We start from the raw sequence: 12,500 nt of genomic DNA, 5'->3' as shown, positions 1-12,500 counted from the left end.
GGCAAAACGCACAAAAGTGCTGTTTGAATGAATGCTTACGAGCCTGCTGCTACCTACCATCGCTCAGTCAGATTGCTCTATCAAATATCAAATCATAGACTTAATTATAATAAACACACAGAAATATGAGCCTATGGTCATTAATATGGTCGAATCCGGAAACTATCATTTCGAAAACGAACCGTTCGGTACTTTATCTAACGGGTGGCATCCCTGGATTTCTTTTAGCTAAATATGCAGGTTTAAAAATATGTACTTCTGTGTATTGATTTTAAGAAAGGCATTGGTGTTTATGGTTAGGTAGATTCATCCAACGATTGTTTTCGCAAATGCGCTTTTGTTAAATCATCCCCCAATGCAGGACACGCTAGATAAACTAGTAATATCATCAACCATGTGTAGTTATAACTAGTGAATATGATTGATTGATTGTTTTTTATCAAATATGTTTAATGCTAGCTAGCAACTTACCTTGGCTTCTACTGCATTCGCGTTACAGGCAGTCTCCTTGTGGAGTGCAACGAGAGGCAGGTGGTTAGAGCGTTGGACTAGTTAACTGTAAGGTTGCAATATTGGATCCCCCGATTTGACAAGGTGAAAATCTGTCGTTCTGCCCCTGAACAAGGCAGTGAACCCACCGTTCCTAGGCCGTCATTGAAATTAAGAATGTGTTCTTAACGGATTTGCCTTGTTAAATAAAGGTTAAATAAAGGTATAATAAAGGTATAAAGATTATAATAAAGGTATCGTCCATTCCGATTAATCTGTCGACCTCTAGTCTCTATAGCGGACAATCTTATTAATTTGAGCAGAGACACATCTCCTGTTAATTTCGAAATACAGCTGAGTGAAATCTCAGCCCTGTTACCATGTTAACATTAGCTGAACATAAGAATTGAGGTAATGTGCGTTTTTATGTGCAGTCTGACCTGAAGTCAGTCTCTGTGGCAGATGAGAGAGTAGCCTTACAGCCTGTTAGCATTAACCCTCGTCTCTACCTCCCATTAAGACCTATAGCATTACATTATATTACATCAGTTTCACATTCTAGCTTTAACCCATTCAGTCACATACATCTCGTTAACCCAGTACTTCTCCTCCTCTGGTAAAAGGTACAGGTAACTGCCAAAATAATGGAAACACTTGAGAAAGTGAGGGATTCAAGGTATATTGAAAGCAGGTGCTTTCACACAGGTGTGGTTCCTGAGTTAATTAAGCAATTAACATCCCATCATGCTAAGGGTCATGTATAAAAATGTTAGGCAGGCCATCATTTTGGCTACCATGGCTATGCCTCCATAGGATGGCAATGTCCCCATCCACAGGGCACGAGTGGTCACTGAATGGTTTGATAAGCATGAAAAGTATGTAAACCATATTCCATGGCTGTCTCAGTCACCAGATCTCAACCCAATTGAACACTTATGGGAGATTCTGGAGCGGCCCCTGAGACTGCATTTTCCACCCATCAGCAAAACAGCAAATTATGGAATTTATTGTGGAAGAAGGGTGTTGCATCCCTTCAATGGAGTTCCAGACACTTGTAGAAGCTATGCCAAGGTGCATTGAAGCTGTTCTGGCCCATGGTGGCCCAACACCCTATTAATACACTTTATGTTGGTGTTTCCTTTAATTTGGCAGTTACCTGTACATCTACTTCCCCAGCCACTTTACTCTGACTGACCAACCGGCTCTATAAATATTTTCCAGAATTTCTTACATTCCTCATCAGCCAGCAGTACCAAGCTCTCTTGAAGTGACATCTGGTGTGTGTGTGTGTGTGTGTGTGTGTGTGTAGGGGGCACTCAGGAAAGGGTGGGAAACGGAAAGGTAGTGTCAGTCGGACGTAGGTGTGGCTCACTTTGCTGTGAAACATAATACCGTCCACTTTCCACCCTTCCCCCCTCCTCTTCACATCCCTCTACCTCTGGCTCTTCCCTCTCCCTCTCTCTACCTCCCTGTAACCCCATTTCCACTCTGCCATCTCCCTCCTCCCCTCCTCCCTCTCCCTCCAATCAGTGGAGTGATGGTGCGAGTGGGACCCTGTAGAGGGAGGAATGTGTTGGGTCTGTGGAAGTAATGAGTTATAGATGTAGCTGGGCCTAGCATGAGTGGTCTACAGGCAGGCTGTTAGGGCTAGTGTTTGCCAGGCGCCTGTTGGATGGATGACTAATCTAACCATAGGTGGCTCACATGGCAACTGTAAACACACACACACACACACCAGCCAGATCGCGCAAGATCCACTGCGAAATTAGACATCCGTCCAGGTAAGCAGGATGTCCGAAGATGACTTCAAGTAGGCTTGGGTTTTGCTAGGGCATTGTAGATGGGGATACCGGATGGGGGTAAGCCATGAGCTGAGGGTCGCGTGCTGAGTCCCAGTGTTAGACAATTTTTTATTTGGGGGTTTTAACACTAGAACCGCTGGGCCTCAAGGGACCCCCCTTCGAGCTAATGAGTAGTCATTCTGACTGCAACTGTAACGGCTTTCGTCGTCGGATGAGGAAGAGTAGTCGGACCAAAGCACAGCGTGGTAAGTGTTCATATTTCTTTATTGAACTGAACACTGAATAAACAAAAACAACAAAGGGAAAACCCAAAACAGTCCTGCAAGGTGAAAAACACTAAACAGAAATTAACTACCCACAAAAACCCAGTAGGAAAGGGCTACCTAAGTATGGTTCTCAATCAGAGACAACGACAGACAGCTGCCTCTGATTGAGAACCACACCCGGCCAAAATCACAGAAATAGAAAACATAGAACGAAACAGAATGCCCACCCCAACTCCCGCCCTGACCAAACCGAAATAGAGACATTAAAAGGATCTCTAAGGTCAGTGCGTGACAGTACCCTTCCCAAAGGTGCAAACTCCGGCCGCAAAACCTAAACCTATAGGGGAGGGTCTGGGTGGGCATCTTTCCGCGGTGGCGGCTCTAGTGCGGGGACCCTCGCCGCGGGCCCCGGACAGGAGGGTGACTCTGGCAGCTCCAGACAGGAGGGAGACTCTGGCAGCTCCGGAGAGGAGGGAGACTCTGGCAGCTCCGGAGAGGAGGGAGACTCTGGCAACTCCAGACAGGAGGGAGACTCTGGCAACTCCGGACAGGAGGGAGACTCTGGCAGCTCCGGACAGGAGGGAGACTCTGGCAGCTCCGGACAGGAGACAGGCACAGGACTCACCAGGCTGGGGAGACACACAGGAGACCTGGTTCTGGGAACAGGCACAGGACTCACCAGGCTGGAGAGACCTACTGGAGGCCTGGTCCGTGGAGGAGGCACAGGATAGACCGGGCCGTGGAGGCGCACTGGAGGTCTCTAACTAAGGGCCTGCACAACCCGTCCTGGCTGGATGGTGACTTTAGCCCGGCATGTGCGGGGCGCAGGCACAGGACGCACTGGGCTGTGCAGACGCACTGGAGATACAGCGCGCAGAGCCAACGCAGGATATCCTGGCCTGAGGAGACTCACTGGAGGTCTGGAGAGCAGGGCTGGCACTATCCGTCCTGGCTGGATCCTCACCCTAGCTCGGCAGATGCGGGGACCTGGAATGTAGCGCACCGGGTTCAGAGCACGTATTGGAGATTTGTAGCGCCAAGCTGGCACAAGACGTGCAGGGCTGGGGAGGCGCACAGGAGGCCTGGTGCGTGGGGCTGGCACAGTACTCACCAGACGACTATGACGCACCTCAAGATGAGTATGGAGAGCTGACTCAGGTGACATCAAATCGCGGACACGCTCCGTCAGGCGGATGTCGTGCCTCATGCACCAACACAGCAGCTCTCTCATTGCTCTCTCCTCCAATCTCCCCATCAACTCCTTCACAGTCTCGGCTTCGCTTCTTTCGCTCACCTCCAATTTCACCCCATAGCCCGGGGCCTGACCAGTCCCATGATCGCCTGTGCTGCCTCTCGGGCTTCCTTGCCAGCAGTGTTCCCTTGTAATGTTGCCGCTCAGCCTTAGCTGCCTCCAGTTCCTCCTGTGGACGACGATACTCCCCAGCCTGCCTCCAGTTCCTCCTGTGGACGGCGATACTCCCCAGCCTGCCTCCAGTTCCTCCTGTGGACGGCGATACTCCCCAGCCTGCCTCCAGGGTCCCTTCCCGTCCAGGATATCCTCCCATGTCCAGGAGTCCATTACACCACGCTGCTTGGTCCTTTGGTGGTGGGTAGTTCTGTAACGGCTTTCGTCGTCGGATGAGAAAGAGTAGTCGGACCAAAGCACAGCGTGGTAAGTGTTCATATTTCTTTATTGAACTGAACACTGAATAAACAAAAACAACAAAGGGAAAACCCAAAACAGTCCTGCAAGGTGAAAAACACTAAACAGAAATTAACTACCCACAAAAACCCAGTGGGAAAGGGCTACCTAAGTATGGTTCTCAATCAGAGACAACTACAACCAGCTGCCTCTGATTGAGAACCACACCCGGCCAAACACACAGAAATATAGAACAAAACATAGAATGCCCACCCCAACTCACGCCCTGACCAAAACGATCTCTAAGGTCAGTGCGTGACAGCAACATTCTAACAGTGTAATTAATACATTTTATATTGGCAAAAATAATGATTTTGTTGTGTTTATGAAGGTCTTAGGTAATATTAGAATATGACAATTTTTTTTATTAATTTCAAATAACACAGCATTTTTTTTGTTTATGTTTCTGTAGGCTATATGTAAAAATGAAAAACACAACTTCAAGTGTTTTAATAAATGTTATTGGTGGAGTACCTTTGTTACAACTATGAAAAAGAAAGTTGTGTTGGAATGCGGTAACAGCTTTATAACAACCAAATAAAAATAAATTCCCCAACCACCAAGACGCACAGTCAGTGATGACATGTTGGTCTGATAATTGGCCCATAGCATTGTCACCGGCTTGTTCTATCCAAACAGTGTCGTTCCTTCCTCTCTGCTGCCTCACCGTTTTATTAGGTGGGGAGACGGGCACCTGATCAGTGTGCAACGTCCCCACCATCTGAGTCGTTTTCATTCAGATTTTGCAGCAATGCTAACACAGCATGCGCATCCATTCGTCTGGTCTTCATGCCATTGTAAATTGTGTACTCTCACTGTGTACTCCAAGTAGGCCAGAGTAGACTGATAAGACTACTTGGATTTGGTGGACTAATATAGGGGACATATCATTTAGAGATTATAATGAGTAGATAAATACAGTAGAATGGCCTGCCCCATTCTTCATTCACAATTGGTGATTACATAATTAAGCATTGTTCGCTGCTACTCGCCATCAACTCACCCATTCTTTCCCATCATATTTAATCTGTTGTTATATGTGTAAAATTAGTTTCGGTATATTTTAGGTTCAGTTTCGAGGCAATTATCGGGTGATTATCAATTGGGCACGGCACCTTCAAATGTTGGGAGAAGGAGGGGCAACGTGGAGAACGTTCAAAAAATGACATTCCCTCCTAAAACTGGTTATAACTCCAGTTTTGTTTGTGATATAAAAAATTCTAACAACGACAGTATGTTATATAGACTTATTTAGGATAAGTTAAGGATGGAGGGGGGAATGACTTCTTAATTTTCACGATTTCACAGTGTTATTTTACCTCATAGTGTGCAAATACTGTATATAAAACACAGGGTAATATCCCGATTTTCTTTTGACTGCACTGGGCCTTTAACCCTATCACAAACCCTTAATTTAACCATTTGGAATTTGACGTTTATGGGCAAACATCTGATTCTGCAGTGAGACTGTGAGAGCTTATTGCACACACACACACGCACGCGCACGGGCACACACACAGAGACATAGACAAACACAAAAAACAAACACGTACTTAGGGTTAATTGTTGTGTCCGGTGCTGTTTATTCTCCTGTAGACCAAACACAGTTGTGTTTACAGTGAAGTATTACAACCCCATTCTTACAGCTCCAGACGGTATTATAGCCCTTTACGGGGCTAGACTTTTGAGTATATACACAATGATCCCGGCCCCCACACTACAGACAGACAACAGTTGGAGTGGGAATCATTAGGCTGATATGGGAAGAGAAGCTGTGTTTATACTCACAGGGACACAGACTACCGATATGTCTACAGGTCTGTATACTTCAGGAGTGAAGAGACAAACCATTATTGGATTGACGAGATTATATGTAATCTAATATATAATCTAGAGATAATTATATATACACTCCCACTCATTTCTCCTCTGCCATAGCTGTATTATGGTGAGAGAGGAGGTCTGCAGTACTATGCCTGATATTTACTGTATACACACATTGTGCACACATGCTCCCCTTGTCCATTCATTTACAGTTCTGTGCATTAATACAGTCAGGCATGTGAACATGGTTCATATAATTTATAGGACATTTCTGGTTTGGTATTGTGATATCATGGGATAGTTGGTATATGGTTAGGCCTATGCGTGTGGATTGCTTCTCTATTCAGACCCTGTGTTGTGTAATATATGCCATTTAGCAGATGCTTTTATCTGAAGCCACTTACAGTCATGCGTGCATATATTTTATGTATGGGTGGTCCCCGGAATCAAACCCACTACCCTGGCGTTACAATCGCCATGCTCTACCAACTGAGCTACAAAGGTGAGGCAGCTCCTGAGGCTTTAGCTCCAGAAATGTACTGGGTTGCATAACTACAGTAGATTGAGATCCTTGCATGTTGACTACACCAACCGTCATATAGGGCACCCGGACTGTGTGCATATTGATAAGCTACTGTAGCACCATGCCCAGGCTGATGTGTGTCCCTTAAACAGCCAGCTGGTCTCTGACTACTGGGTATAATGGCTCCAGTGGAACTACCACTTTTAGGGCTCCTGAGTGGCGCAGCGTTCAAAGGCACTTCATCTCAGTGCTAGAGGTGTCACTACAGACCCTGGTTCGATTCTGGGCTGTATCACAACCAGCTGTGATTGGGAGTCCCATAGGGCGGCGCACAATCGTATTAGGGTTTGGCCGGTGTAGGCCGTCATTGTAAGTAAGAATTTGTTCTTGGCTGACCTGCCTAGTTAAAAAAATATATATAAGTACATCACACACAGTTGGTGTATGAGACTATAATGTGACAGACTGGACTGGACTGGACTGGACGTGTGTGTGTGTGTGTGTGTGTGTGTGTGTGTGTGTGTGTGTGTGTGTGTGTGTGTGTGTGTGTGTGTGTGTGTGTGTGTGTGTGGTGTGTGTGTGTGTGTGTGTGTGTGTGTGTGTGTGTTTGCCATATGCAGTCCCCTTGTGCGTGCTGTCAGCAGCAGGTTGAGTGATTGGGATGAGGTCTCACTGTAACTGTCTTCTGTGTGTGTGTGGGGGTCTTTCTTCCACAAACTGTTTTAGAGTGGTGTTGAACTCTTGAATGTAATTCCAGGGTGTTTAGCAGTATGTTCTAAGTGTGGGTTTCAAGTTTGGGTTTCAAGTGTGTGTTAAGTGGAATTCTGTGTGTGGGAATCACACACAAACATCTGACCACCCCTTCTGTTTCTCTCTCTAGTCTCTCTCTCTGGTCTCTCCCTCTGGTCTCTCTCTTTGGTCTCTCTCTCTGGTCTCTCTCTCTGGTCTCTCCCCCTGATCTCTACCTCTGGTCTCTCTCTCTGGTCTCTACCTCTGGTCTCTCTCTCTGGTCTCTACTGCTGGTCTCTCTCTCTGGTCTCTCCCTCTGGTCTCTCTCTCTGGTCTCTCTCTCTGGTCTCTACCTCTGGTCTCTACCTCTGGTCTCTCTCTCTGGTCTCTACCTCTGGTCTCTCTCTCTGGTCTCTCCTTCTGGTCTCTCCTTCTGGTCTCTCCCTCTGGTCTCTCCCTTTGGTCTCTCCCTTTGGTCTCTCTCTCTGGTCTCTCTCTCTGGTCTCTCTCTCTGGTCTCCACCTCTGGTCTCCACCTCTGGTCTCTACCTCTGGTCTCTACCTCTGGTCTCTCCCTCTCCCTGACTCTGGTCTCTCTCTCTGGTCTCTACCTCTGGTCTCTCCCTCTGGTCTCTACCTCTGGTCTCTACCTCTGGTCTCTCTCTTTGGTCTCTCTCTCTGTCTCTCTCTCTGGTCTCTACCTCTGGTCTCTACCCCTGGTCTCTCTCTCTGATCTCTACCCTCTGGTCTCTCCTTCTGGTCTCTCTCTCTGGTCTCTCTCTGGTCTCTCCCTCTGGTCTCTCCCTTTGGTCTCTCTCTCTGGTCTCTACCTCTGGTCTCTCTCTCTGGTCTCTCTCTCTGGTCTCCACCTCTGGTCTCTACCTCTGGTCTCTCCCTCTGGTCTCTCCCTCTCCCTGACTCTGGTCTCTCTCTCTGGTCTCTCTCTCTGGTCTCTACCTCTGGTCTCTACCTCTGGTCTCTCCCTCTGGTCTCTCCCTCTCCCTGACTCTGGTCTCTCTCTCTGGACTCTCTCTCTGGTCTCTACCTCTGGTCTCTACCTCTGGTCTCTCTCTCTGGTCTCTCTCTCTCTGATCTCTACCTCTGGTCTCTCCCTCTGGTCTCTACCTCTGGTCTCTCTCTTTGGGCTCTCTCTCTCTGGTCTCTACCTCTGGTCTCTCTCTCTGGTCTCTCCCTCTGGTCTCTCTCTTTGGTCTCTCTCTCTGGTCTCTCTCTCTGGTCTCTCCCTCTGGTCTCTCCCTCTGGTCTCTCTCTCTCTGGTCTCTACCTCTGGTCTCTACCCCTGGTCTCTCTCTCTGATCTCTACCTCTGGTCTCTCCCTCTGGTCTCTACCTCTGGTCTCTACCTCTGTTCTCTACCTCTCTCCCTTCTGTCTGGCCTTACCTTCCCTGATAGGGCCTAATCTCTTCTCTTCAATGTCACACCGGCCCCTCTGTCCTCAATACTAACTATCTTGCTCTCTCTCGGGGTGGGGAGATATTCACTGTTTAGGGGAACAATGGTTCTTTTGATGCGTCTGGACTCTTTGTATCGTATCGCTAATGAGCACTAATAGTCCTCTAGTATAGCGAGGGATGGAGGGGGAGAGATAAAGGGAGAGCGGAAGGGAGAGAGAGATTGTTTATCTATTTCATTTGCTTTGGCAGTGTAAACATGTTTTTCCATGCCAATAAAGCCCTTTGAATTTAATTGAGAGAGAGTTCCTCACTTCTTGTGTATCTCTCAGCTACTCTTCCCCTCCCTCAGTGTCATTGGCTGGTCATTTAGTTGACAGGAGACTGATTTACAGAGGTGGCTGTATGGGCAGCCAGGTCGCTCAAGATCCACTGCGAAATTTGACATCTGTCCAGGTAATGTTTTAACCCTACCCCCAAACCTTAACCCTTACCTTAACCATTTGTAAGTAGTGCCTAAACTTAACCTTCCAAATTGGACTTTTATGGACAAACGTCTGATTCTGCAGTGAGACAGAGAGCTTGTTGATATGTGGCTGTATATTACACTGTGTAAGATTGTTGTTTGGCTGTGGTTTTATCCAGCTTTTAGTTCTTGTCCTTATCTCTATCTCTCTATCCTGTTTACATACAGAGGTCTGTAGAGGAGAGGCTGACAGGCTCACAGCTTCACTGGAGAACAATACCGAGAACATTCACAGCCTAGCCACGATTTAACACCCATTGTCTTGATTTAGGAACACACACACAGACACACACAGACACACACACACACACACACACACACACACACACACACACACACACACACACACACACACACACACACACACACACACACATACTGACTTGTGGTTGGCAGTAGTCATTATTGTAGTCCATGACAGGGGTAGCAGGTCTGGGCTGGTTTACCAAAACCATGGTAGCACTAAGTTAATCTTTCATCCATTTAGTTTAAATGGAATTAAGATGATCTTAGTGCTACTATGCTTTTGGGAAACCAGCCCTGATCTCTAGCCCAGACAGAGACACCCTAGCCGCTATTACAGTACACTCTGCCCTTAGTGACAGCTGGAACTCTGCTGCTCTGATATCAGGGCCTTGAGGTAGGGATGGGTGGAGAAGGGAAGGAGGAGAGGGGAATGAGTAGAGGTAGAGAGACGGAGGGGTAGAGGAGAGGAGGGCCATCAACTTTCAAAGGGTATCCAGCCCTCCTCTCCAGACCAGGTCTTTGTAATAACACCATTATAGCAACAATAGAGAAACGCCCAGCGGGCCTGACAGACGGCTCCAGACTCTATAGTCTATACTCTATATAGCTCTGGGAGTTTGTGTGCTGCTGGAGTCATATGTGGTGTCGGGTTTCCCTCCTAAACCAGATTTCACATGATGGCAGAAATGTGCTGGACTCCCCAGTCCCCATGGGGTCAGGCACAGGAGCAGGTGGAAGATCAAATCGTTTGAACTTTGGGCACAGCAGCACTGCCTCAAAAGTGTGGTGCTGGGCACAGCCTCCCCATCCTATGGAAAGCAGCTGTTTTTCCCCTTACAAAGAAAAGACTAGGGGGAAGGTTGAGTTATGTAACAGCTACTCTCTTCCTTCAGATCTAAAAACACTTAAGGGCTAGGGGTAGAGGGTAGGGGGAGCTCATAGAGAATGATAGAGACCTATAGTGGCCAAAAGGCAGTATTAGCGTGGGCAGCGGCATTGAGGGCTTCCACCATTTTAATGTAGTCAACTGGATGGGACTTCCAACTTCATTGGCTGATCCCTCCTAGTGACTCCAACCGGGTCATCAGGAGGGATCAACCAACTGTGAAGAAGAAAATGGACTACTTCAAAATGGAGATTGCCTCAATGGCGCTGCCCATGCTGTCACAGATGCCATAATAGCACAGATAGAATGATGAGGCCTCTTTCCATCTCTATGGGGGGGGGGGACATTTACAGGTGCATGTCTGTAAAGTCTCCTGGCCCAGAGGTTGTCCAATCAGGTGCCTTTGTGTAAAAAGCTGGTTGTTTATTGGTGTGAATAAAATCTCTCAGAGTAAGCACGTTTGAGCCACACCCCCTACCCTGCCTAGCCCTGGCTAGCTGGCTGCCCTTTCACTGCAGCAGAAAAGAGGCCATTCATTCTGTACACTGCTCTGCTGACACAGCAGCTTGTGTGTGTGTGTGTGTGTGTGTGTGTGTGTGTGTGTGTGTGTGTGTGTGTGTGTGTGTGTGTGTGTGTGTGTGTGTGTGTGTGTGTGTGTGACAGCAGCTTGTGTAGACAAAGCTCTATCAAACACACTCATACACAGATCAGCTGTGGGGTAGAATTGAAAATGCGAGGAAAGAGAGGAGAGGAGAACAGGAATCGAAAGTATGAGAAGGGCTCCTGACTGGAGCAGTGGTCTAAGGCACTGCATCTCAGTGTAAGAGGCATCACTACAGTCCCTGGTTCAAATCAAGGCTGTATCACATCTGGCTGTGATTGGGAATCCCATAGGATGGTGCACAATTGGCCCAGTGTCAATTGTAAGAATTTGTTCTTAACTGACTTGCCTAGTTAAATAAAGAAAGAAGGGAGGAGAGAAGATGTTCAAGTCATTGGTAGGCCTACAACACTTCAGGCTAGCACTCATCTTGTGTGAGGTCACTCTCTGACCCCGGACCATTAATCTCGAACCTTGCAAAGTGCAATAGTTCCTCAGGGTCCACACATGGCTTAATGTCACACACACACACACACACACACACACAGTGTTCTATAGCGGAACTAGGGCTCAGCTAATGAACGTCATCAATTAGGACCAGATAGAATGTTCAGTTCCTCAGAAAGGTGTACACCTCGCTGTACATAGATTTTCAAATTGTATTTTATTTAGTGTTATTGACTGTACGTTTGTTTATGTGTAACTCTCTGTTGTTGTATGTGTCGAACTGCTTTGCTTTATCTTGGCCAGGTCGTAGTTGTAAATGAAAACTTGTTCTCAACTGGCCTACCTGGTTAAATAAAGGTGAAATAAAAAACAAATAAAAAGGTGTCAGGTACCCTACTGAACCTTTTCCCACATTTCCCCTCCAGTTTCTCCAGCTTTTTCACAAAAGGCCTTGTCATGACCACCCACACAAACACAGTTACACACTAATACTGAGCTGATCTACAGTATCTTCATGCGGAGGAGAGACAGAAAAGGAGGAGTGTAGCTTTAATAGACTAACAGGGAGAACAGGGTCAAACCCTTTAGCCCCCCCCCCCCCCCTCCCCTCTATCCTTGTCCCCTGTCCTTCTGTCTCCACGGTCAGGGTTGACCATGGTCTGTGTGACAGAGAGACAGAGAGGAAATCCTCTGTTTGAGCAGATCACAATGCCTATTCCTCTTCGCTACAACTCCGGCCATTCACCCCCATCCTCCCCTCCCTCCCCTAGTTTACATTTTAGTCAGTGAGAAGTGAGCAGGGTATATATAGTTCTAATGCTGTCTGGGTCTAAAGCCATGTATAGTGCCACTAGAAGTTCAGAAAGGAATCCATCCTCTTGAGCGCAACCCCAAAATGAACCCCAAAGCCAATCAAACAGGCACCCGGCACTAAACAGGCACCCTCTCATACATGCTCGCTCACACACACACACACACACACACACACACACACACACACACACACACACACACACACACACACACACACACACACACACACACACAC

The 12,500-nt window shown here is 47.3% G+C and overlaps 1 protein-coding gene across 2 annotated transcripts in view; it reads left to right on the top strand.

Moving 5' to 3' along the window:
- The window catches only part of LOC109902694 (phospholipid phosphatase 3-like), a 39,470-nt gene that overhangs the window by 6,713 nt on the left and 20,257 nt on the right, over positions 1 to 12,500 (top strand). The window lies entirely within an intron of this gene.

Source organism: Oncorhynchus kisutch, linkage group LG13, assembly GCF_002021735.2.
Source record: "Oncorhynchus kisutch isolate 150728-3 linkage group LG13, Okis_V2, whole genome shotgun sequence".
Taxonomy (NCBI): Eukaryota; Metazoa; Chordata; class Actinopteri; order Salmoniformes; family Salmonidae; genus Oncorhynchus; species Oncorhynchus kisutch.
Note: the sequence above shows the minus strand (reverse complement) of the source record. Positions and strands in the feature narration are given on the sequence as shown.